This window comes from Procambarus clarkii, chromosome 38 (assembly GCF_040958095.1).
Source record: "Procambarus clarkii isolate CNS0578487 chromosome 38, FALCON_Pclarkii_2.0, whole genome shotgun sequence".
In the NCBI taxonomy this organism is placed as follows: Eukaryota; Metazoa; Arthropoda; class Malacostraca; order Decapoda; family Cambaridae; genus Procambarus; species Procambarus clarkii.
In genome coordinates, this window is record NC_091187.1 from 39155061 (window position 1) to 39179992 (window position 24932).

Consider the following 24932-nt stretch of genomic DNA (forward strand, 5'->3'; position numbering starts at 1 on the left):
AGTCTGGCCTCACTCAGCACTCATGCCTCACCCAGCAGTCTTGCTTTACCCAGAAGTCCTGCCTCACCCAGCAGTCATGCCTTACTCAGTAGTCATGCTTCACTCAGCAGTCACGCCTCAACAGGCAATCATGCCTCACAAAGCGGTCATGCCTGACCCAGCAATCATGCCTCACCCAGCAGTCATGCCTCACCCAGCAGTTTTGCTTCACTCAGCAGTCTTGCCTCACTTAGCAGTCTTGCATCACCTGGCAGTTTTGCCTCACCCAGGAGTCTTGCTTCACCCTGCAGTCATGCCTCACACAGCAGTCTTGCCTCACTCAGAAATCATGCCTCACCCAGCAGTCTTGTCTCACTAGGCCTTCTTGCCTCACCCAGCAGTAATGCCTCACCCAGCAGTCTTGCCTCACACAGCAGTCTTGCCTCACTCAGCAGTCTTGTCTCACCCGGCAGTCTTGCCTCACCCAGCAGTCATGCCTCACCCAGCAGTCATGCCTCACCCAGCAGTCATGCCTCACCCAGCAGTCTTGCCTCACCCGGCAGTCTTGCCTCACCCGGCAGTCATGCCTCAACCAGCAGTCTTGCCTCACTCAGCAGTCTTGCTTCACCGAGCTGTTTTGCCTCACCCGGAAGTCTTGTCTCACACTGCAGTCTTGTCTCACCCAGCAGTCATGCCTCACTCAGCAGTCTTGTCTCACCCAGCAGACTTGTCTCCCCCAGCAGTCTTGCATCACCATGCAGTCTTGTCTCACCCAGCAGTCTTGCCTCACCCAGCAGTCATGCCTCACCCAGCAGTCTTGCCTCACCCGCAGTCTTGCCTCACTCGGCAGTCATGCCTCAACCAGCAGTCTTGCCTCACTCAACAGTCTTGCCTCACCCAGCAGTCTTGCCTCAATCAGCAGTCATGCCTCACTCAGCGGTCTGGCCTCATCGAGCAGTCATGCCTCACTCAGCAGTCATGCCTCACCTAGCAGTTTTGCCTCACCCAGCAGTCTTGCCTCACTCAGCAGTCATGCCTCACTCAGCAGTCATGCCTCACTCAGCAGTCTTGCCTTACTCAACAGTCTTGCCTCACCCAGCAGTCTTGCCTCACTCGACAGTCTTGCTTCACTCAGCAGTCATGCCTTACCCAGCAGTCTTGCCTCACCCAGCAGTCTTGCCTCACTCAGCGGTCTGGCCTCATCGAGCAGTCATGCCTCACTCAGCAGTCATGCCTCACCTAGCAGGTTTGCCTCAACCAGCAGTCTTGCCTCACTCTGCAGTCATGCCTCACTCAGCAGTCATGCCTCACTCAGCAGTCATGCCTCACTCAGCAGTCATGCCTAACCCAGCAGTCTTTCCTCACCCAGCAGTCATGCATCTCCCAGCATTCTTGCCTCACCCAGCAGTCTTGCCTCTCCCAGTTGTCTTGCCTCACTCAGCTGTCTTGCTTCACTCAGCAGTCATGCCTCACCCAGCAGTCTTGCCTCACCCAGCTGTCATGCCTCACCCTGCAGTCTTACCTCATCCAGCAGTCTTGCCTCACCCAGCAGTCTTGCCTCGCTCAGCAGTCTTGCTTCACTCAGCAGTCATGCCTCACCCAGCAGTCTTGCCTCTCCCAGCAGTCTTGCCTCACTCAGCTGTCTTGCTTCACTCAGCAATCATGCCTCACCCAACAGTCTTGCCTCACCCAGCTGTCATGCCTCACCCTGCAGTCTTGCCTCACCCAGCAGTCCTGCCTCACCCAGCAGTCTTTCCTCACCCAGAAGTCTTGCCTCACCTAGCAGTCTTGCCTCACCCAGCAGTCTTGCCTCACTCAGCAGTCTTGCCTCACCCAGCAGTCTAGCCTCACTCAGCAGTCTTGCTTCACTCAGCTGTCATGCCCCACCCAGCAGTCTTGCCTCACCCAGCAGTCATGCCTCACCCAGCAGTCTTGCCTCACACAGCAGTCTTGCCTCACTGAGCAGTCTTGCGTCACCCAGCAGTCATGCCTCACTCAGCAGTCGTATCTCACCGAGCAGTTTTTCCTCACCCAGCAGTCTTGCCTCACTCAGCAGTCATGCCTCACTCAGCAGTGTTGCCTCACCCAGCAGTCTTGCCTTACCCAGCAGTCTTGCCTCATTCAGCAGTCTTGTCTCACTCAGCAATCCAGTCTCACCCAGCAGTTTTGTCTCACCCAGCAGTCTTGCCTCACTCAGCAGTCATGCCTCACCCAGCAGTCTTGCCTCACTCAACAGTCTTGCCTCACCCAGCAGTCTTGCCTCAATCAGCAGTCATGCCTCACTCAGCGGTCTGGCCTCATCGAGCAGTCATGCCTCACTCAGCAGTCATGCCTCACCTAGCAGTTTTGCCTCACCCAGCAGTCTTGCCTCACTCAGCAGTCATGCCTCACTCAGCAGTCATGCCTCACTCAGCAGTCTTGCCTTACTCAACAGTCTTGCCTCACCCAGCAGTCTTGCCTTACTCGACAGTCTTGCTTCACTCAGCAGTCATGCCTTACCCAGCAGTCTTGCCTCACCCAGCAGTCTTGCCTCACTCAGCGGTCTGGCCTCATCGAGCAGTCATGCCTCACTCAGCAGTCATGCCTCACCTAGCAGTTTTGCCTCACCCAGCAGTCTTGCCTCACTCTGCAGTCATGCCTCACTCAGCAGTCATGCCTCACTCAGCAGTCATGCCTCACTCAGCAGTCATGCCTAACCCAGCAGTCTTTCCTCACCCAGCAGTCATGCATCTCCCAGCATTCTTGCCTCACCCAGCAGTCTTGCCTCTCCCAGTTGTCTTGCCTCACTCAGCTGTCTTGCTTCACTCAGCAGTCATGCCTCACCCAGCAGTCTTGCCTCACCCAGCTGTCATGCCTCACCCTGCAGTCTTACCTCATCCAGCAGTCTTGCCTCACCCAGCAGTCTTGCCTCGCTCAGCAGTCTTGCTTCACTCAGCAGTCATGCCTCACCCAGCAGTCTTGCCTCTCCCAGCAGTCTTGCCTCACTCAGCTGTCTTGCTTCACTCAGCAATCATGCCTCACCCAACAGTCTTGCCTCACCCAGCTGTCATGCCTCACCCTGCAGTCTTGCCTCACCCAGCAGTCCTGCCTCACCCAGCAGTCTTTCCTCACCCAGAAGTCTTGCCTCACCTAGCAGTCTTGCCTCACCCAGCAGTCTTGCCTCACTCAGCAGTCTTGCCTCACCCAGCAGTCTTGCCTCACTCAGCAGTCTTGCTTCACTCAGCTGTCATGCCCCACCCAGCAGTCTTGCCTCACCCAGCAGTCATGCCTCACCCAGCAGTCTTGCCTCACACAGCAGTCTTGCCTCACTGAGCAGTCTTGCGTCACCCAGCAGTCATGCCTCACTCAGCAGTCGTATCTCACCCAGCAGTTTTTCCTCACCCAGCAGTCTTGCCTCACTCAGCAGTCATGCCTCACTCAGCAGTGTTGCCTCACCCAGCAGTCTTGCCTTACCCAGCAGTCTTGCCTCATTCAGCAGTCTTGTCTCACTCAGCAATCCAGTCTCACCCAGCAGTTTTGTCTCACCCAGCAGTCTTGCCTCACTCAGCAGTCATGCCTCACCCAGCAGTCATGCCTCACCCAGCAGTCATGCCTCACCCAGCTGTCTTGCCTCACCTAGCAGTCTTGCCTCATCCAGCAGTCTGGCCTCACTCAGCACTCATGCCTCACCCAGCAGTCTTGCTTTACCCAGAAGTCCTGCCTCACCCAGCAGTCATGCCTCACTCAGTAGTCATGCTTCACTCAGCAGTCACGCCTCAACAGGCAATCATGCCTCACAAAGCGGTCATGCCTGACCCAGCAATCATGCCTCACCCAGCAGTCATGCCTCACCCAGCAGTTTTGCTTCACTCAGCAGTCTTGCCTCACTTAGCAGTCTTGCATCACCTGGCAGTTTTGCCTCACCCAGGAGTCTTGCTTCACCCTGCAGTCATGCCTCACACAGCAGTCTTGCCTCACTCAGAAATCATGCCTCACCCAGCAGTCTTGTCTCACTAGGCCTTCTTGCCTCACCCAGCAGTAATGCCTCACCCAGCAGTCTTGCCTCACACAGCAGTCTTGCCTCACTCAGCAGTCTTGTCTCACCCGGCAGTCTTGCCTCACCCAGCAGTCATGCCTCACCCAGCAGTCATGCCTCACCCAGCAGTCATGCCTCACCCAGCAGTCTTGCCTCACCCGGCAGTCTTGCCTCACCCGGCAGTCATGCCTCACCCAGCAGTCTTGCCTCACACAGCAGTCTTGCCTCACTCAGCAGTCTTGTCTCACCCGGCAGTCTTGCCTCACCCAGCAGTCATGCCTCACCCAGCAGTCATGCCTCACCCAGCAGTCTTGCCTCACCCAGCAGTCATGCCTCACCCAGCAGTCTTGCCTCACCCGCAGTCTTGCCTCACTCGGCAGTCATGCTTCAACCAGCAGTCTTGCCTCACTCAACAGTCTTGCCTCACCCAGCAGTCTTGCCTCAATCAGCAGTCATGCCTCACTCAGCGGTCTGGCCTCATTCTGCAGTCATGCCTCACTCAGCAGTCATGCTTCACCTAGCAGTTTTGCCTCACCCAGCAGTCTTGCCTCACTCAGCAGTCATGCCTCACTCAGCAGTCATGCCTCACTCAGCAGTCTTGCCTTACTCAACAGTCTTGCCTCACCCAGCAGTCTTGCCTCACTCGACAGTCTTGCTTCACTCAGCATTCATGCCTTACCCAGCAGTCTTGCCTCACCCAGCAGTCTTGCCTCACTCAGCGGTCTGGCCTCATCGAGCAGTCATGCCTCACTCAGCAGTCATGCCTCACCTAGCAGTTTTGCCTCACCCAGCAGTCTTGCCTCACTCTGCAGTCATGCCTCACTCAGCAGTCATGCCTCACTCAGCAGTCATGCCTCACTCAGCAGTCATGCCTAACCCAGCAGTCTTTCCTCACCCAGCAGTCATGCATCTCCCAGCATTCTTGCCTCACCCAGCAGTCTTGCCTCTCCCAGTTGTCTTGCCTCACTCAGCTGTCTTGCTTCACTCAGCAGTCATGCCTCACCCAGCAGTCTTGCCTCACCCAGCTGTCATGCCTCACCCTGCAGTCTTACCTCATCCAGCAGTCTTGCCTCACCCAGCAGTCTTGCCTCGCTCAGCAGTCTTGCTTCACTCAGCAGTCATGCCTCACCCAGCAGTCTTGCCTCACCCAGCAGTCTTGCCTCACTCAGCTGTCTTGCTTCACTCAGCAATCATGCCTCACCCAACAGTCTTGCCTCACCCAGCTGTCATGCCTCACCCTGCAGTCTTGCCTCACCCAGCAGTCCTGCCTCACCCAGCAGTCTTTCCTCACCCAGAAGTCTTGCCTCACCTAGCAGTCTTGCCTCACCCAGCAGTCTTGCCTCACTCAGCAGTCTTGCCTCACCCAGCAGTCTTGCCTCACTCAGCAGTCTTGCTTCACTCAGCTGTCATGCCCCACCCAGCAGTCTTGCCTCACCCAGCAGTCATGCCTCACCCAGCAGTCTTGCCTCACACAGCAGTCTTGCCTCACTGAGCAGTCTTGCGTCACCCAGCAGTCATGCCTCACTCAGCAGTCGTATCTCACCCAGCAGTTTTTCCTCACCCAGCAGTCTTGCCTCACTCAGCAGTCATGCCTCACTCAGCAGTGTTGCCTCACCCAGCAGTCTTGCCTTACCCAGCAGTCTTGCCTCATTCAGCAGTCTTGTCTCACTCAGCAATCCAGTCTCACCCAGCAGTTTTGTCTCACCCAGCAGTCTTGCCTCACTCAGCAGTCTTGCCTCACTCAGCAGTCTTGCCTCTCTCAACAGTCTTGTCTCACCCAGCAGTCTTGTTTCACTCAGCAGTCTTGCCTCACCCAGCAGTCGTGCCTAACTCAGCAGTCTTGCCTAACTAAGCAGTCTTGCCTCACTCAGTAGTCTTGACTCAGCTGACAGACTTGCCTCACTCAGAAGTTTTGTCTCATCCAGCAGTCGTGTCTCAGCCAGCAGTCTTGACCCTCCCAGCAGTCTTGTCTCAGCCTGCAGTCTTGTCTCACCCAGCAGTCATGCTTCACCACGTAGTCTTGTCTCACCTGGCAGTCTTGCGTCATCCGGCCGTCTAGCCTCACTCAGCAGCCTTGCCTGATTCAGCAGTTATACCTAACCCGGCAGTCATGCATCACCCAAAAGTCTTGCCTCACTCAGCAGTCATGCCTCACCCAGCAGTCATGCCTCACCCAGCAGTCATGCCTCACCCAGCAGTCTTGCCTCACCCAGCAGTCTTGCCTCATCCAGCAGTCTGGCCTCACTCAGCAGTCATGTCTCACCCAGCAGTCTTGCTTCACTCAGAAGTCCTGCCTCACCCAGCAGTCATGCCTCACCCAGCAGTCATGCCTCACCCAGCAGTCATGCCTCACTGAGCAGTCATGCCTCACTCAGCAGTCATGCCTGACCCAGCAATCATGCCTGACCCAGCAGTCATGCCTCACTCAGCAGTTTTGCTTCACTCAGCAGTCTTGCCTCACCTGGCAGTTTTGCCTCACCCAGGAGTCTTGCTTCACCCAGCAGTCATGCCTCACACAGCAGTCTTGCCTCACTCAGAAATCATGCCTCACCCTGCAGTCTTGCCTCACCAGGCTGTCTTGCCTCACCCAGCAGTCTTGCGTCACATAGCAGTCTTGTTTCACTCAGCAGTCTTGCCTCACCCAGCAGTCGTGCCTAACTCAGCAGTCTTGCTTCACTCAGCAGTCTTGCCTCACTCAGTAGTCTTGCCTCAGCTGGCAGACTTGCCTAACTCAGAAGTCTTGTCTCATCCAGCAGTCGTGTCTCACCCAGCAGTCTTGTCTCAGCCAGCAGTCTTTTCTCCGCCACCAGTCATGCTTCACCACGTAGTCTTGTCTCACCCAGCAGTCTTGCCTCATCCGGCCGTCTAGCCTCACTCAGCAGCCTTGCCTCTCCCAGCAGTCATGCCTCACCCAGCAGTCTTGCCTCACCCAGCAATCTTGCCTCACTCAACAGTCTTGCCTCACTCAGCAGTCATGCCTCACCCAGCAGTCATGCTTCACCCAGCAGTCATACCTCACCCAGCAGTCTTGCCTCACCCAGCAGTCATGCCTCATCCAGCAGTCTGGCCTCACTCAGCAGTCATGCCTCACCCAGCAGTCTTGTTTTACTCAGAAGTCCTGCCTCACCCAGCAGTCTTGCCTCACTCAGCAGTCTTGCCTCACTCAGCAGTCATGCCTCACCCAGCAGTCTTGCCTCACCCAGCAGTCATACCTCACCAAGCAGTCATGCGTCACTCAGCAGTCATGCCTCACCTAGCAGTTTTGCCTCACCCAGCAGTCTTGCCTCACTCAGCAGTCATGCGTCACTCAGCAGTCATGCCTCACTCAGCAGTCTTGACTCACTCGGCAGTCTTGTCTCACCCTGCAGTTATGCCTCACCTAGCAGTCTTGCCTCACTCAGCAGTCATGCCTCACTCAGCAGTCTGGCCTCATCGAGCAGTCATGCCTCACTCAGCAGTCATGCCTCACTCAGCAGTCATGCCTCACCTAGCAGTTTTGCCTCACCCAGCAGTCTTGCCTCACTCAGCAGTCATGCGTCACTCAGCAGTCATGCCTAACTCAGCAGTCATGCCTAACCCAGCATTCTTGCCTCACCTAGCAGTCATGCCTCTCCCAGCATTCTTGCCTCACCCAGCAGTCTTGTCTCACCCAGCAGTCTTGCCTCTCCCAGCAGTCTTGCCTCACTCAGCAGTCTTGCCTCACCCAGCAGTCTTGCCTCATCCAGCAGTCTTGCCTCACCAATCAGTCTTGCCTCACCCAGCAGTCTTGCTTCACCTAGCAGTATTGCCTCGCTCAGCAGTCTTGCTTCACTCAGCAGTCATGCCTCACTCAGCAGTCTTGCCTCACCCAGCAGTTTTGCCTCACTCAGCTGTCTTGCTTCACCCAGCAGTCGTGCCACACTCAGCAGTCTTTCCGCACCCAGCAGTCTTGCCTCACTCAGCAGTCATGCCTCACTCAGCAGACTTACCTCACCCAGCAGTCTTGCCTCACCCAGCAGTCTTGCCTCACTCAGCAGTTGTGTCTCACTCAGTAGTCCAGTCACAGCAGTCTTGTCTCACCCAGCAGTCTTGCCTCACCTAGCAGTTTTGCCTTACTCAGCGGTCTTGCCTCACTCAACAGTCTTGTCTCACCCAGCAGTCTTGTTTCAATCAGCAGTCATGTCTCACCCAGCATTTTTGCCTCACCCAGTAGTCTTGCCTCACTCAGCAGTCTTGCTTCACTCAGGAGTAATGCCTCACCCAGCAGACTTGCCTTACCCAGCAGTCTTGCCTCTCCCAGCATTTTTGCCTCACCCAGCAGTCTTGCCTCACCCAACAGTCTTGCCTCACCCATCAGTCTTGCCTCACCCATCAGTCTTGCCTCACCCAGACATCTTGCCTCACTCAGCAGTCTTGCTTCACTCAGCAGTCATGCCTCACCCAGCAGTCATGCCTCACCCAGCAGTCTTGCCTCACTCAGCTGTCTCGCTTCACTCAGCAGTCTTAACTCACCCAGCAGTCTTGCCTCATCTAGCAGTCATGCCTCACCCAGCAGTCTTACCTCACCCAGCAGTCTTGCCTCACCCAGCAGTCTTGCCTCACCCAGCAGTCATGCCTCAGCAGTGGTATCTCACCTAGCAGTCTTTCCTCACCCAGCAGTCGTGCCTCACTCAGCAGTAATGCCTCACTCAGCAATCTTGCCTCACCCAGCAGTCTTGCCTCACCCAGCAGTCTTGCCTCACTCAGCAGTCTTGTCTCACTCAGCAGTCCAGTCTCACCCAGCAGTCTTGTCTCACCCAGCAGTCTTGCCTCACTCAGCAGTCTTACCTCACTCAACCGTCTTGTCTCACCCAGCAGTCTTGTTCAACTCAGCAGTCTTGCCTCACCCAGCAGTCTTGCCTCACTCAGCAGTCTTGTCTCACCCAGCAGTCTTGCCTCACTCAGCAGTCTTACCTCACTCAACCGTCTTGTCTCACCCAGCAGTCTTGTTCAACTCAGCAGTCTTGCCTCACCCAGCAGTCTTGCCTCACTCAGCAGTCTTGCCTCACTCAGCAGTCTTGCCTCACTCAGTAGTCTTTCTTCAGCCGGCAGTCTTGTCTCCCTCAGCAGTCTGGAATCACCAAGCAGTCTTGCCTCACTCAGCAGTCTTGTCTCACCCAGCAGCCTTGTCTCACCCAGCAGTCTTGTCTCACCCAGCAGTCATGCTTCACCCCTTAGTCTTGTCTCACCCGGCAGTCTTGTCTCACCCAGCAGTCTTGCCTCACTCAGCAGTCTTGCCTCACCCAGCAGTCTTGCCTCACTCAGCAGTCTTGCCTCACTCGGCAGTCTTGTCTCACCCTGCAGTCATGCCTCACTCAGCAGTCTTGCCTCACTCAGCAGTCTTGGCTCACCCAGCAGTCTTGCCTCACCCAGCAGTCTTGCCTCACTCGGCAGTCTTGTCTCACCCAGCAGTCATGCCTCACCCAGCAGTCTTGCCTCACTCAGCAGTCATGCCTCACTCAGCAGTCTGGCGTCATCGAGCAGTCATGCCTCACTCAGCAGTCATGCCTAACTCAGCAGTCATGCCTCACCTAGCAGTTTTGCCTCACCCAGCAGTCTTGCCTCACTCAGCAGTCTTGCCTCACTCAGCAGTCATGCCTCACTCAGCAGTCATGCCTCACTCAGCAGTCATGCCTCACTCAGCAGTCATGCCTAACTCAGCAGTCTTGCCTCACCCAGCAGTCATGCCTCTCCCAGCATTCGTGCCTCACCCAGCTGTCTTGTCTCACCCAGCAGTCTTGCCTCTCCCAGCAGTCTTGTCTCACTCAGCAGTCATGCCTCACCAAGTAGTCTTGCCTCGCCCAGCAGTGTTGCCTCACCTATCAGTCTTGCCTCACCCAGCAGTCTTGCTTCACCTATCAGTCTTGCCTCACCCAGCAGTCTTGCTTCACTCAGCAGTCATGCCTCACCCAGCAGTCTTGCCTCACCGAGCAGTCTTGCCTCACTTAGCTGTCTTGCTTCACTCGGTAGTCATGTCTCACCCAGCAGTCTTGCCTCACCCAGCTGTCATGCCTCACCCAGCAGTCTTGCCTCACCCAGCAGTCTTGCCTCACTGAGCAGTCTTGCCTCACCGAGCAGTCGTGCCACACTTATCAGTCGTATCTCACCAAGCAGTCTTTCCTCACCCAGCAGTCTTGCCTCACTCAGCAGTCATGCCTCACTCAGCAGACTTGCCTCACCCAGCAGTCTTGCCTTACCCAGAAGTCTTGCCTCACTCAGCAGTCTTGTCTCACACAGCAGCCCAGTTTCACCAAGCAGTCTTTCCTCACCCAGCAGTCTTGCCTCACTCAGCAGTCATGCCTCACCCAGCAGACTTGCCACACCCAGCAGTTTTGCCTCACTCAGCAGTTTTGCCTTACTCAGCAGTCTTGCCTCACTCAACAGTCTTGTCTCACCCAGCAGTCTTGTTTTACTCAGCAGTCTTGCCTCACCCAACAGTCTTGACTAACTCAGCAGTCATGTCTCACCCAGCAGTTTTGCCTCACCCAACAGTCTTGCCTCACTCAGCAGTCTTGCTTCACTCAGGAGTCATGCCTCACCCAGCAGACTTGCCTTACCCAGCAGTCTTTCCTCACCCAGCAGTCTTGCCTCACTCAGCAGTCTTGCTTCACTCAGAAGTCATGCCTCACCCAGCAGAATTGCCTCACTAAGCAGTCTTGCCTCACTGAGCAGTCTTGCCTCACCCAGCTGTCATGCCTCACTCAGCAGTCGTATCTCACCCAGCAGTCTTTCCTCATCCAGCAGTCTTTCCTCACCCAGCAGTCTTGCCTCACTCAGCAGTAATACCTCACTCAGCAATCTGGCCTCACCCAGCAGTCTTGCCTCACCCAGCAGTCTTGTCTCACTCAGTAGTCTTGTCTCACTCAGCAGTCCAGCCTCACCCAGCATTCTTGTCACACCCAGCAGTCTTGCCTCACTCAGCAGTCTTACCTCACTCAGCAGTCTTGCCTCACTCAGTAGTCTTGCTTCAGCCAACAGTCTTGTCTCACTCAGCAGTCTGGCCTCACCCAGCAGTCTTGCCTCACTCAGCAGTCTTGTCTCACCCAGCAGTCTTGCCCCACCCAGCAGTCTTGTCTCACAGAGCAGTCTTGTCTCACCCAGCAGTCATTCTTCACCACTTAGTCTTGTCTCACCCGGCAGTCTTGCCTCACCCAGCAGTCTTGCCTCACTTAGCAGTCTTGCCTCACCCAGCAGTCTTGCCTCACTCAGCAGTCTTGCCTCACCCGGCAGTCTTGTCTCACCCAGCAGTCTTGTCTCACCCAGCAGTCATGCCTCACCCAGCAGTCTTGCCTCACCCAGCAGTCATACCTCACCCAGCAGTGTGGCCTCACTCAGCAGTCTTACCTCACTCAGCAGTCATGCCTCACCCAATAGTCTTGCCTCACTCTGCAGTCTTGCCTCTCCCACCAGTCATGCCTCACCTAGCAGTCTTGCCTCACTCAGAATTCTTGACTCACCCGGCCCTCTTGCCAGACCCAGCAGTCATGCCTCACCGAGCAGTCATGCCTCACCAGGCAGTCTTTTCTCACCCGCCAGTCTTGCCTCACCCAGCAGTCTTGCCTCATTAAGCAGTCTTGCCTCACCCAGCAGTCTTGCCTCACCTAGCAGTCTTGCCTCACCTGGCAGTCTTGTCTCACCCGGCAGTCTTGCCTCACCCGGCAGTCTTGCCTCACCCGGCAGTCTTGTCTCACTCAGCAGTCTTGCCTCACTCAGCAGTCTTGCCTCACCCGGCAGTCTTGCCTCATCCAGCAGTCTTGCCTCACCCGGCAGTCTTGTCTCACTCGGCAGTCTTGCCTCACCCGGCAGTCTTGCCTCACCCGGCAGTCTTATCTCACCCAGCAGTCTTTCCTCACTCAGCAGTCTTGCTTCACTTAGCAGTCATGCCTCACCCAGCAGTCTTGCCTCACTCAACATTCTTGTCTCACCCAGCAGTCATGTTTCACTCAGCAGTCTTGCCTCACCCAGCAGTCTTGCCTCACTTAGCAGTCTTGCCTCACTCAGCAGTTTTGCCTTAATCAGTAGTCTTGCTTCAGCCGGCAGTCTTGTCACACTCAGCAGTCTTGCCTTACTCAGCAGTCTTGTCTCACCCAGCAGTCTTGTCTCACCCAGCAGTCTTGCCCCACACAGCAGTCTTGTCTCACCTAGCAGTCTTGCCTCACCCAGCAGTCTTGCCTCACTCAGCAGTCTTGCCTCATCCAGCAGTCTTGCCTCACTGAGCAGTCTTGTCTCACTGAGCAGTCTTGCCTCACCCGACAGTCTTTTCTCACCCGGCAGTCTTGTCTCACCCAGCTGTCATGCCTCACTCGGCAGTCTTGTCTCACCCAGCAGACTTGTCTCCCCCAGCTCTCTTGCCTCACCCAGAAGTCTTGCTTTACCCAGCATTCATGCCTCACCAAGCAGTCTTGCCTCACCCGGCAGTCTTGCCTCACTTGACAGTCATGCCTCACCCAGCAGTCTTGCCTCACTCAGCAGTCTTGCCTCACTCAGCAGTCTTGCCTCATCCAGCAGATATGCCTCTCAGCAGTCATCCTCACTCAGCAGTCATGCCTCACCCAGCAGTTTGGCCTCATCCAGCAGTCTTGCCTCACTCAGCAGTCTTGCTTCACTCAGGAGTCATGCCTCACCCAGCAGTCTTGCCTCACCCAGCAGTCATGCCCCTCCTAGCATTCTTGTCTCACCCAGCAGTCTTGTCTCACCCAGCAGTCTTGCCTCACCCAGCAGTCTTGCCTCTCTCAGCAGTCTTGCCTCACCCAGCAGTCTTGCCTCACCTAGCAGTCTTGCCTCACCCAGCAGTCTTGCCTCATCCAGCAGTCTTGCCTCACCCAGCAGTCTTGCCTCACTCAGCAGTCTTGCTTCACTCAGCAGTCATGCCTCGAGATCTTGTTGAGATCTTGAGATGATTTCGGTGCTTTTTTTTTAGTGTCCCTGCGGCCCGGTCCTCGCCCAGACCTCCACCCCTAGGAAATAGCCCGTGTCAGCTGACTAACACCCAGGTACCTATTTTACTGCTAGGTAACAGGGGCATAAGGTGAAAGAAGCTCTGCCTAATGTTTCTCGCCGGCGCCTGGGATCGAACCCAGGACCAAAGGATCACAAGTCCAGCGTGCTGTCCGCTCGGCGACCGGCTCCCTCACCCAGCAGTCTTGCCTCACCCAGCAGTCTTGCCTCACTCAGCTGTCTTGCTTCACTCAGCAGTCATGCCTCACCCATTAGTCTTGCCTCACCCAGCAGTCTTGCCTCACGCAGCATTCTTGCCTCATCCAGCAGTCTTGCCTCACTGAGCAGTCTTGCCTCACTGAGCAGTCTTGCCTCACCCGGCAGTCTTGTCTCACCCGGCAGTCTTGTCTCACCCAGCAGTCATGCCTCACTCGGCAGTCTTGTCTCACCCAGCAGACTTGTCTCCCCCAGCTCTCTTGCCAAACCCAGAAGTCTTGCTTTACCCAGCATTCATGCCTCACCCAGCAGTCTTGCCTCACTTGGCAGTCATGCCTCACCCAGCAGTCTTGCCTCACTCAGCAGTCATGCCTCACCCAGCAGTCTTGCCTCACCCGGCAGTCTTGTCTCACCCTGCAGTCATGCCTCACCCAGCAGTCTTGCCTCACTCAGCAGTCTTGCCTCACTCAGCAGTCTTGCCTCATCCAGCAGTCATGCCTCTCAGCAGTTATCCTCACTCAGCAGTCATGCCTCACCCAGCAGTTTGGCCTCATCCAGCAGTTTGGCCTCATCCAGCAGTCTTGTCTCACTCAGCAGTCTTGCCTCTCCCAGCTGTCATGCCTCTCCTAGCATTCTTGCCTCATCCAGCAGTCTTGTCTCACCCAGCAGTCTTGCCTCACCCAGCAGTCTTGCCGCACTCAGCAGTCTTGCCTCACCCAGCAGTCTTGCCTCACCTAGCAGTCTTGCCTCACCCAGCAGTCTTGCCTCACCCAGCAGTCTTGCCTCACCCAGCAGTCTTGCCTCACTCAGCAGTCTTGCTTCACTCAGCAGTCATGCCTCGAGATCTTCTTGAGATCTTGAGATGATTTCGGTGCTTTTTTTATAGTGTCCCTGCGGCCCGGTTCTCGCCCAGACCTCCACCCCCAGGAAATAGCCCGTGACAGCTGACTAACACCCAGGTACCTATTTTACTGCTAGGTAACAGGGGCATAAGGTGAAAGAACCTCTGCCCAATGTTTCTCGCCGGCGCCTGGGATCGAACCCAGGACCAAAAGATCACAAGTCCAGCGTGCTGTCCGCTCGGCGACCGGCTCCCTCACCCAGCAGTCTTGCCTCACCCAGCAGTCTTGCCTCACTCAGCTGTCTTGCTTCTCTCAGCAGTCATGCCTCACCCATTAGTCTTGCCTCACCCAGCAGTCATGCCTCACCCAGCATTCTTGCCTCACCCAGCAGTCTTGCCTCACTGAGCAGTCTTTCCTCAACCAGCAGTCATGCCTCACTCAGCAGTTGTATCTCAACCAGCAGTCTTTCCTCATCCACCAGTCTTGCGTCACTCAGCAGTAATGCCTCACTCAGCAATCTTGCCTCACCCAGCAGTCTTGCCTCACTCAGCAGTCTTGTTTCACTCAGCAGTCCAGTCTCACCCAGCAGTCTTGTCTCACCCAGCAGTCTTGCCTCACTCAGCAGTCTTGCTTTACTCAGCAGTCTTGCCTCATTCAACAGTCTTGTCTCACCCAGCAGTCTTGTTCAACTCAGCAGTCTTGCCTCACCCAGCAGTCTTGCCTCACTCAGCAGTCTTGCCTCACTCAGCAGTCTTGCCTCACTCAGTAGTCTTGCTTCATCCGGCAGTCTTGTCTCTCTCAGCAGTCTGGCCTCACCCAGCAGTCTTGTCTCACCCAGCAGTCTTGCCCCACCGAGCAGTCTGGTCTCACCCAGCAGTCTTGTCTCACACAGCAGTCATACTTCACCACTTAGTCTTGTCTCACTCGGCAGTCTTGCCTCACCCAGCAGTCTTGCCTCACTCAGCAGTCTTCCCTCACCCAGCAGTCTTGCCTCACTCAGCAGTCTTGCCTTACCCAACAGTCTTGCCTCAACCGGCAGTCTTGTCTCACCCGGCAGCCTTGCCTCACCCAGCAGTCATGTCTCACCCAGCAGTCATGCCTCACCCAGCAGTCTTGTCTCACCCAGCAGTCTTGCCTCACCCAGCAGTCTTGTCTCACCCGGTAGTCTTGCCTCACCCAGCAGTCTTGTCTCACCCGGTAGTCTTGCCTCACCCAGCAGTCTTGCCTCACTAAGCAGTCTTGCCTCACCCGGCAGTCTTGTCTCACCCAGCAGTCATTTTTCACCTAGCAGTCATGCCTCTCCCGGCAGTCTTGCCTCACTCAGCAGTCTTGCCTCACTCAGCAGTCATGCCTCACCCAACAGTCTTGTCTCACTCAGCAATCTTGCCTCACCAGGCAGTCTCGCCTCACTCATCAGTCTTGTCTCACTCAGCAGTCTTGCCTCACCCAGAAGTCTTGTCTCACCCAGCAGTCTTGCCTCACCTGACAGTCTTGCCTCACCCAGCAGTCTTGTCTCACTCAGCAGTCTTGCCTCACCCAGCAGTCTTGCCTCACCCAGCAGTCTTGCCTCACCCGGCAGTCTTGTCTCACCCGGCTGTCTTGTCTCACCCAGCAGTCTTGCCCCACCCAGCAGTCTTGTCTCACCCAGCAGTCTTGTCTCACCCGGCAGCCTTGCCTCACCTAGCAGTGTAGCCTCACTCAGCAGTCTTGCCTCACCCAGCAGTCTTAGCTCACTCAGAAGTCTTGCCTCACCGAGCAGTCTTGCCACACCCGGCAGTCTTGTCTCACCCGGCAGTCTTGTCTCACCCAGCAGTCATGCCTCACTCAGCAGTCTTGTCTCACCCTGCAGACTTGTCTCCCCTACCTGTCTTGCCTAACAAGGCAGTCTTGTCCCACCCAGCAGTTTTGCTTCACCCAGCAGTCATGCCTCACCCAGCAGTCTTGCCTCACCTGGCAGTCTTGCCTCACTCGGCAGTCATGCCTCACCCAGCAGTCTTGCCTCACTCAGCAGTCTTGCCTCACCCAACAGTCATGCCTCACCCGGCAGTTTTGTCTCACACTGCAGTCATGCCTCACCTAGCAGTCTTGCCTCACTCAGCAGTCTTGCCACACTCAGCAGTCTTGCTTCATCCAGCAGTCATGCCTCTCAGCAGTCATCCTCACTCAGCAGTCATGCCTCACCCAGCAGTTTTGCCTCATCCAGCAGTCTTGCCTCACTCAGCAGTCTTGCTTCACTCAGGAGTCATGCCTCACCCAGCAGTCTTGTCTCACCCAGCAGTCTTGCCTCACCCAGCAGTCTTGCCTCACTCAGCAGTCTTGCCTCATCCAGCAGTCTTGCCTCACCTAGCAGTCTTGCCTCACCCAGCAGTCTTGCCTCTCCCAGCAGTCTTGCCTCACCCAGCAGTCTTGCCTCACTCAGCAGTCTTGCCTCACCTAGCAGTCTTGCCTCACTGAGCAGTCTTTCCTCACCCAGCAGTCATGCCTCACTCAGCAGTCGTATCTCACCCAGCAGTCTTTCCTCACCCAGCAGTCTTGTGTCACTCAGCAGTAATGCCTCACTCAGCAATCTTGCCTCACCCAGCAGTCTTGCCTCACCCAGCAGTCTTGCCTCACTCAGCAGTCTTGTTTCACTCAGCAGTCCAGTCTTACCCAGCAGTCTTGTCTCTCCTAGCAGTCTTGCCTCACTCAGCAATCTTGCCTCACTCAGCAGTCTTGCCTCACTCAGTAGTCTTGCTTCACTCGGCAGTCTTGTCTCACTCAGCAGTCTGGCCTCACCCAGCAGTCATGTCTCACCCAGCAGTCATGCCTCACCCAGCAGTCTTGTCTCACCCAGCAGTCTTGCCTCACCCAGCAGTCTTGTCTCACCCGGTAGTCTTGCCTCACCCAGCAGTCTTGTCTCACCCGGTAGTCTTGCCTCACCCAGCAGTCTTGCCTCACTAAGCAGTCTTGCCTCACCCGGCAGTCTTGTCTCACCCAGCAGTCATTTTTCACCTAGCAGTCATGCCTCTCCCGGCAGTCTTGCCTCACTCAGCAGTCTTGCCTCACTCAGCAGTCATGCCTCACCCAACAGTCTTGTCTCACTCAGCAATCTTGCCTCACCAGGCAGTCTCGCATCACTCATCAGTCTTGTCTCACTCAGCAGTCTTGCCTCACCCAGAAGTCTTGTCTCACCCAGCAGTCTTGCCTCACCTGACAGTCTTGCCTCACCCAGCAGTCTTGTCTCACTCAGCAGTCTTGCCTCACCCAGCAGTCTTGCCTCACCCAGCAGTCTTGCCTCACCCGGCAGTCTTGTCTCACCCGGCTGTCTTGTCTCACCCAGCAGTCTTGCCCCACCCAGCAGTCTTGTCTCACCCAGCAGTCTTGTCTCACCCAGCAGTCATGCTTCACCACGTAGTCTTGTCTCACCCGGCAGCCTTGCCTCACCTAGCAGTGTAGCCTCACTCAGCAGTCTTGCCTCACCCAGCAGTCTTAGCTCACTCAGAAGTCTTGCCTCACCGAGCAGTCTTGCCACACCCGGCAGTCTTGTCTCACCCGGCAGTCTTGTCTCACCCAGCAGTCATGCCTCACTCAGCAGTCTTGTCTCACCCTGCAGACTTGTCTCCCCTACCTGTCTTGCCTAACAAGGCAGTCTTGTCCCACCCAGCAGTTTTGCTTCACCCAGCAGTCATGCCTCACCCAGCAGTCTTGCCTCACCTGGCAGTCTTGCCTCACTCGGCAGTCATGCCTCACCCAGCAGTCTTGCCTCACTCAGCAGTCTTGCCTCACCCAACAGTCATGCCTCACCCGGCAGTTTTGTCTCACACTGCAGTCATGCCTCACCTAGCAGTCTTGCCTCACTCAGCAGTCTTGCCACACTCAGCAGTCTTGCTTCATCCAGCAGTCATGCCTCTCAGCAGTCATCCTCACTCAGCAGTCATGCCTCACCCAGCAGTTTTGCCTCATCCAGCAGTCTTGCCTCACTCAGCAGTCTTGCTTCACTCAGGAGTCATGCCTCACCCAGCAGTCTTGTCTCACCCAGCAGTCTTGCCTCACTCAGCAGTCTTGCCTCACCTAGCAGTCTTGCCTCACTGAGCAGTCTTTCCTCACCCAGCAGTCATGCCTCACTCAGCAGTCGTATCTCACCCAGCAGTCTTTCCTCACCCAGCAGTCTTGTGTCACTCAGCAGTAATGCCTCACTCAGCAATCTTGCCTCACCCAGCAGTCTTGCCTCACCCAGCAGTCTTGCCTCACTCAGCAGTCTTGTTTCACTCAGCAGTCCAGTCTTACCCAGCAGTCTTGTCTCTCCTAGCAGTCTTGCCTCACTCAGCAATCTTGCCTCACTCAGCAGTCTTGCCTCACTCAGTAGTCTTGCTTCACTCGGCAGTCTTGTCTCACTCAGCAGTCTGGCCTCACCCAGCAGTCTTGCCTCTCTCAGCAGTCTTGTCTCACCCAGCAGTCTTGTCTCACCCAGCAGTCTTGCCTCTCTCAGCAGTCTTGCCTCATTCAGTAGTCTTGCTTCATCCGGCAGTCTTGTCTCACTCAGCAGTCTGACCTCATCCGGAAGTCTTCTCTCACCGAGCAGTCTTGTCTCACAAAGCAGTCTTGCCCCACCCAGCAGTCTGGTCTCACCCATCAGTCTTGTCTCACCCAGCAGTCATGTTTCACATGTAGTCTTGTCTCACCAGGCAGTCTTGCCTCACCCAGCTGTCTGGCCTCACCCGGCAGTCTTGCCTCACTAAGCAGTCTTGTCTCACCCGGCAGTTTTGCCTCAATCAGCAGTCTTGCCTCACCCGGCAGTCTTGCCTCATCCAGCAGTCTTGCCTCACCCGGAAGTCTTGTCTCACTCGGCAGTCTAGCCTCACCCGGCAGTCTTGCCTCACCCGGCAGTCTTGTCTCACCCAGCAGTCTTTCCTCACTCAGCAGTCTTGCTTCACATAGCAGTCATGCCTCACCCAGCAGTCTTGCCTCACCCAGCAGTCTTGCCTCACTCAGCAGTCTTGCCTCACTCAGCAGTCTTGCCTTACTCAGTAGTCTTTCTTCAGCCGGCAGTCTTGTCACACTCAGCAGTCTTGCCTCACTCAGCAGTCTTGTCTCACCCAGCAGTCTTGTCTCACCCAGCAGTCATGCTTCACCACGTAGTCTTGTCTCACCCGGCAGTCTTGCCTCACCAAGCAGTCTTGCCTCACTCAGCAGTCTTGCCTCATCCAGCAGTCTTGCCTCACTAAGCAGTCTTGCCTCACTAAGCAGTCTTGCCTCACCGAGCAGTCTTGCCTCACCCGGCAGTCTTGTCTCAACTGGCAGTCTTGTCTCACCCAGCAGTCATGCCTCACCAAGGAGACTTGTCTCCCCCAGCTCTCTTGCCTCACCCAGAAGTCTTGCTTTACCCAGCAGTCATGCCTCACCAAGCAGTCTTGCCTCACCCGGCAGTCTTGTCTCACACTGCAGTCATGCCTCACCCAGCAGTCTTGCCTCACTCAGCAGTCTTGCCTCACTCAGCAGTCTTGCCTCATCTAACAATCATGCTTCTCAGCAGTCATCCTCACTCAGCAGTCATGCCTCACCCAGCAGTTTTGCCTCATCCAGCAGTCTTGCCTCACTCAGCAGTCTTGCTTCACTCAGGAGTCATGCCTCACCCAGCAGTCTTGTCTCACCCAGCAGTCTTGCCTCACTCAGCAGTCTTGCCTCACCTAGCAGTCTTGCCTCACTGAGCAGTCTTTCCTCACCCAGCAGTCATGCCTCACTCAGCAGTCGTATCTCACCCAGCAGTCTTTCCTCACCCAGCAGTCTTGTGTCACTCAGCAGTAATGCCTCACTCAGCAATCTTGCCTCACCCAGCAGTCTTGCCTCACCCAGCAGTCTTGCCTCACTCAGCAGTCTTGTTTCACTCAGCAGTCCAGTCTTACCCAGCAGTCTTGTCTCTCCTAGCAGTCTTGCCTCACTCAGCAATCTTGCCTCACTCAGCAGTCTTGCCTCACTCAGTAGTCTTGCTTCACTCGGCAGTCTTGTCTCACTCAGCAGTCTGGCCTCACCCAGCAGTCTTGCCTCTCTCAGCAGTCTTCTCTCACCCAGCAGTCTTGTCTCACCCAGCAGTCTTGCCTCTCTCAGCAGTCTTGCCTCATTCAGTAGTCTTGCTTCATCCGGCAGTCTTGTCTCACTCAGCAGTCTGACCTCATCCGGAAGTCTTCTCTCACCGAGCAGTCTTGTCTCACAAAGCAGTCTTGCCCCACCCAGCAGTCTGGTCTCACCCATCAGTCTTGTCTCACCCAGCAGTCATGTTTCACATGTAGTCTTGTCTCACCAGGCAGTCTTGCCTCACCCAGCTGTCTGGCCTCACCCGGCAGTCTTGCCTCACTAAGCAGTCTTGTCTCACCCGGCAGTTTTGCCTCAATCAGCAGTCTTGCCTCACCCGGCAGTCTTGCCTCATCCAGCAGTCTTGCCTCACCCGGAAGTCTTGTCTCACTCGGCAGTCTAGCCTCACCCGGCAGTCTTGCCTCACCCGGCAGTCTTGTCTCACCCAGCAGTCTTTCCTCACTCAGCAGTCTTGCTTCACATAGCAGTCATGCCTCACCCAGCAGTCTTGCCTCACCCAGCAGTCTTGCCTCACTCAGCAGTCTTGCCTCACTCAGCAGTCTTGCCTTACTCAGTAGTCTTTCTTCAGCCGGCAGTCTTGTCACACTCAGCAGTCTTGCCTCACTCAGCAGTCTTGTCTCACCCAGCAGTCTTGTCTCACCCAGCAGTCATGCTTCACCACGTAGTCTTGTCTCACCCGGCAGTCTTGCCTCACCCAGCAGTCTTGCCTCACTCAGCAGTCTTGCCTCATCCAGCAGTCTTGCCTCACTAAGCAGTCTTGCCTCACTAAGCAGTCTTGCCTCACCGAGCAGTCTTGCCTCACCCGGCAGTCTTGTCTCAACTGGCAGTCTTGTCTCACCCAGCAGTCATGCCTCACCAAGGAGACTTGTCTCCCCCAGCTCTCTTGCCTCACCCAGAAGTCTTGCTTTACCCAGCAGTCATGCCTCACCAAGCAGTCTTGCCTCACCCGGCAGTCTTGTCTCACACTGCAGTCATGCCTCACCCAGCAGTCTTGCCTCACTCAGCAGTCTTGCCTCACTCAGCAGTCTTGCCTCATCTAACAATCATGCTTCTCAGCAGTCATCCTCACTCAGCAGTCATGCTTGACCCAGCAGTTTTGCTACATCCAGCAGTCTTGCCTCACTCAGCAGTCTTGTTTCACTCAGGAGTCATGCCTCACCCAGCAGTCTTGCCTCATCCAGCAGTCATGCCTCTCCTAGCATTCTTGTCTCACCCAACAGTCTTGTCTCACCCGGCAGTCTTGCCTCACCCAGCAGTCTTGCCTCACACAGCAGTCTTGCCTCACCTAGCAGTCTTGCCTCACCTAGCAGTCTTGCCTCACCCAGCAGTCTTGCCTCACCCAGCAGTCTTGCCTCACCCAGCAGTCATGCCTCAATCAGCAGTCTTGCTTCACTCAGCAGTCATGCCTCGAGATCTTCTTGAGATCTTGAGATGATTTCGGTGCTTTTTTTTTAGTGTCCCTGCGGCTCGGTCCTCGACCAGACCTCCACCCCCAGGAAATAGCCCGTGACAGCTGACTAACACCCAGGTACCTATTTTACTGCTAGGTAACAGGGGCATAAGATGAAAGAAACTCTGCCCAATGTTTCTCGCCAGCGCCTGGGATCGATCCCAGGACCACAGGATCACAAGTCCAGCGTGCTGTCCGCTCGGCGACCGGCTCCCTCACCCAGCAGTCTTGCCTCACCCAGCAGTCTTGCCTCACTCAGCTCTCTTGCTTCACTCAGCAGTCATGCCTCACCCAGCAGTCTTGCCTCACCCAGCAGTCATGCCTCACCCAGCAGTCTTGCCTCACCCAGCAGTCTTGCCTCACTGAGCAGTCTTAACTCACCCAGCAGTCATGCCTCACTCAGCAGTTGTATCTCACCCAGCAATCTTTCCTCACCCAGCAGTCTTGCGTCACTCAGCAGTAATGCCTCACTCAGCAATCTTGCCTCACCCAGCAGTCTTGCCTCACCCAGCAGTCTTGCCTCATTCAACAGTCTTGTTTCACTCAGCAGTCCAGTCTCACCCAGCAGTCTTGTCTCACCCAGCAGTCTTGCCTCACTCAGCAGTCTTGCCTTACTCAGCAGTCTTGCCTCACTCAACAGTCTTGTCTCACCCAGCAGTCCTGTTCAACTCAGCAGTCTTGCCTCACCCAGCAGTCGTGCCTCACCCAGCAGTCTTGCCTCACTCAACAATCTTGCCTCACCCAGCAGTCTTGCCTCACTCAGCAGTCTTGCCTCACCCGGCAATCTTGACTCAACCGGCAGTCTTGTCTCACCCGGCAGCCTTGCCTCCCCCAGCATTCATGTCTCACCCAGCAGTCATGCCTCACCCAGCAGTCTTGTCTCACCCGGCAGTCTTGCCTCACCCAGCAGTCATGCCTCACCCAGCAGTCTTGTCTCACCTGGCAGTCTTGCCTCACCCAGCAGTCTTGCCTCACTAAGCAGTCTTGCCTCACCCGGCAGTCTTGTCTCACCCTGCAGTCTTGTCTCACGCAGCAGTCTTGCCTCACTCAGCAGTCTTGCCTCACCCGGCAGTCTTGACTCAACCGGCAGTCTTGTCTCACCCGGCAGCCTTGCCTCACCCAGCAGTCATGTCTCACCCAGCAGTCATGCCTCACCCAGCAGTCTTGTCTCACCCGGCAGTCTTGCCTCACCCAGCAGTCATGCCTCACCCAGCAGTCTTGTCTCACCTGGCAGTCTTTCCTCACCCAGCAGTCATGCTTCACCCAGCAGTCATGCCTCACCCGGCAGTCTTGCCTCACTCAGCAGTCTTGCCTCACTCAGCAGTCATGCCTCACCCAGCAGTCTTGCCTCACTCAGCAGTCTTGCCTCACCCAGCAGTAATGCCTCATGCAGCAGTCTCGCCTCACCCGGCAGTCTTGCCTCACTCAGCAGTCTTGCCTCACTCAGCGGTCATGCCTCACCCAGCAGTCTTGCCTCACTCAGCAGTCTCGCTACACCCAGCAGTCATGCCTCACTCAGCAGTCTTGTCTCACCCAGCAGTCTTGTCTCACCCTGCAATCTTGCCTCACCCAACAGTCTTGTCTCACTCAGCAGTCTTGCCTCACCAGGCAGTTTCGCCTCACTCAGCAGTCTTGCCTCACCCAGAAGTCTTCTCTCACCCAGCAGTCTTGCCTCAATTGACAGTCTTGTCTCACCCAGCAGTCTTGCCTCACCCAGCAGTCTTGCCTCACTCAGCAGTCTTGCCTCACCCAGCAGTCTTGCCTCACCCAGCAGTCTTGCCTCATCCGGCAGTTTTCTCTCACCCAGCTGTCTTGTCTCACCCAGCTGTCTTGCCCCACCCAGCAGTCTTGCCTCACCTGACAGTCTTGTCTCACCCAGCAGTCTTGCCTCACCCAGCAGTCTTGCCTCACTCAGCAGTCTTGCCTCACCCAGCAGTCTTGCCTCACCCATCAGTCTTGCCTCATCCGGCAGTCTTGTCTCTCCCGGCTGTCTTGTCTCACCCAGCTGTCTTGCCCCACCCAGCAGTCTTGTCTCACCTAGCAGTCTTGTCTCACCCAGCAGTCATGCTTCACCACGTAGTCTTGTCTCACCCGGCAGCCTTGCCTCACCTAGCAGTGTAGCCTCACTCAGCAGTCTTGCCTCACCCAGCAGTCTTGCCTCACTCAGCAGTCTTGCCTCACCCAGCAGTTTTGCCTCACTCAGCAGTCTTGCCTCACCGAGCAGTCTTGCCTCACCCGGAAGTCTTGTCTCACCTGGCAGTCTTGTCTCACCCTGCAGTCATGCCTCACTCAGCAGTCTTGTCTCACCCAGCAGACTTGTCTCCCCTAGCTGTCTTGCCTCACCAGGCAGTCTTGTTTCACCCAGCAGTTTTGCTTCACCCAGCAGTCATGCCTCACAAAGCAGTCTTGACTCACCCGGCAGTCTTGCCTCACTCGGCAGTCATGCCTCATCCAGCAGTCTTGCCTCACTCAGCAGTCTTGCCTCACCCAGCAGTCTTGCCTCACCCGGCAGTCTTGTCTCACCCTGCAGTCATGCCTCTCCCAGCAGTCTTGCCTCACTCAGCAGTCTTGCAACACTCAGCAGTCTTGTTTCATCCAGCAGTCATGCCTCTCAGCAGTCATCCTCACTCAGCAGTCATGCCTCACCAGCAGTTTTGCCTCATCCAGCAGTCGTGCCTCACTCAGCAGTCTTGCTTCACTCAGGAGTCATCTCTCACCCAGCAGTCTTGCCTCACTCAGCAGTCTTGCTTCACTCAGGAGTCATCCCTCACCCAGCAGTCTTGCCTCACCCAGCAGTCATGCTTCTCCTAGCATTCTTGCCTCACCCAGCAGTCTTGTCTCACCCAGCAGTCTTGCCTCACCCAGCAGTCTTGCCTCACTCAGCAGTCTTGCCTCACCCAGCAGTCTTGCCTCACCTAGCAGTCTTGCCTCACCCAGCAGTCTTGCCTCACCTAGCAGTCTTGCCTCACCCAGCAGTCTTGCCTCACCCAGCAGTCTTGCCTCACCCAGCAGTCTTGCCTCACCCAGCAGTCTTGCCTCATCCAGCAGTCTTGCCTCACCCGGCAGTCTTGTCTCACTCGGCAGTCTTGCCTCACCCGGCAGTCTTGCCTCACCCGACAGTCTTGTCTCACCCAGCAGTCTTTCCTCACTCAGCAGTCTTGCTTCACATAGCAGTCATGCCTCACCCAGCAGTCTTGCCTCACTCAACAGTCTTGTCTCACCTAGCAGTCATGTTTCACTCAGCAGTCTTGCCTCACCCAGCTGTCTTGCCTCACTCAGCAGTCTTGCCTCACTCAGCAGTCTTGCCTTACTCAGTAGTCTTGCTTCAGCCGGCAGTCTTGTCACACTCAGCAGTCTTGCCTCACTCAGCAGTCTTGTCTCACCCAGCAGTCTTGTCTCACCCAGC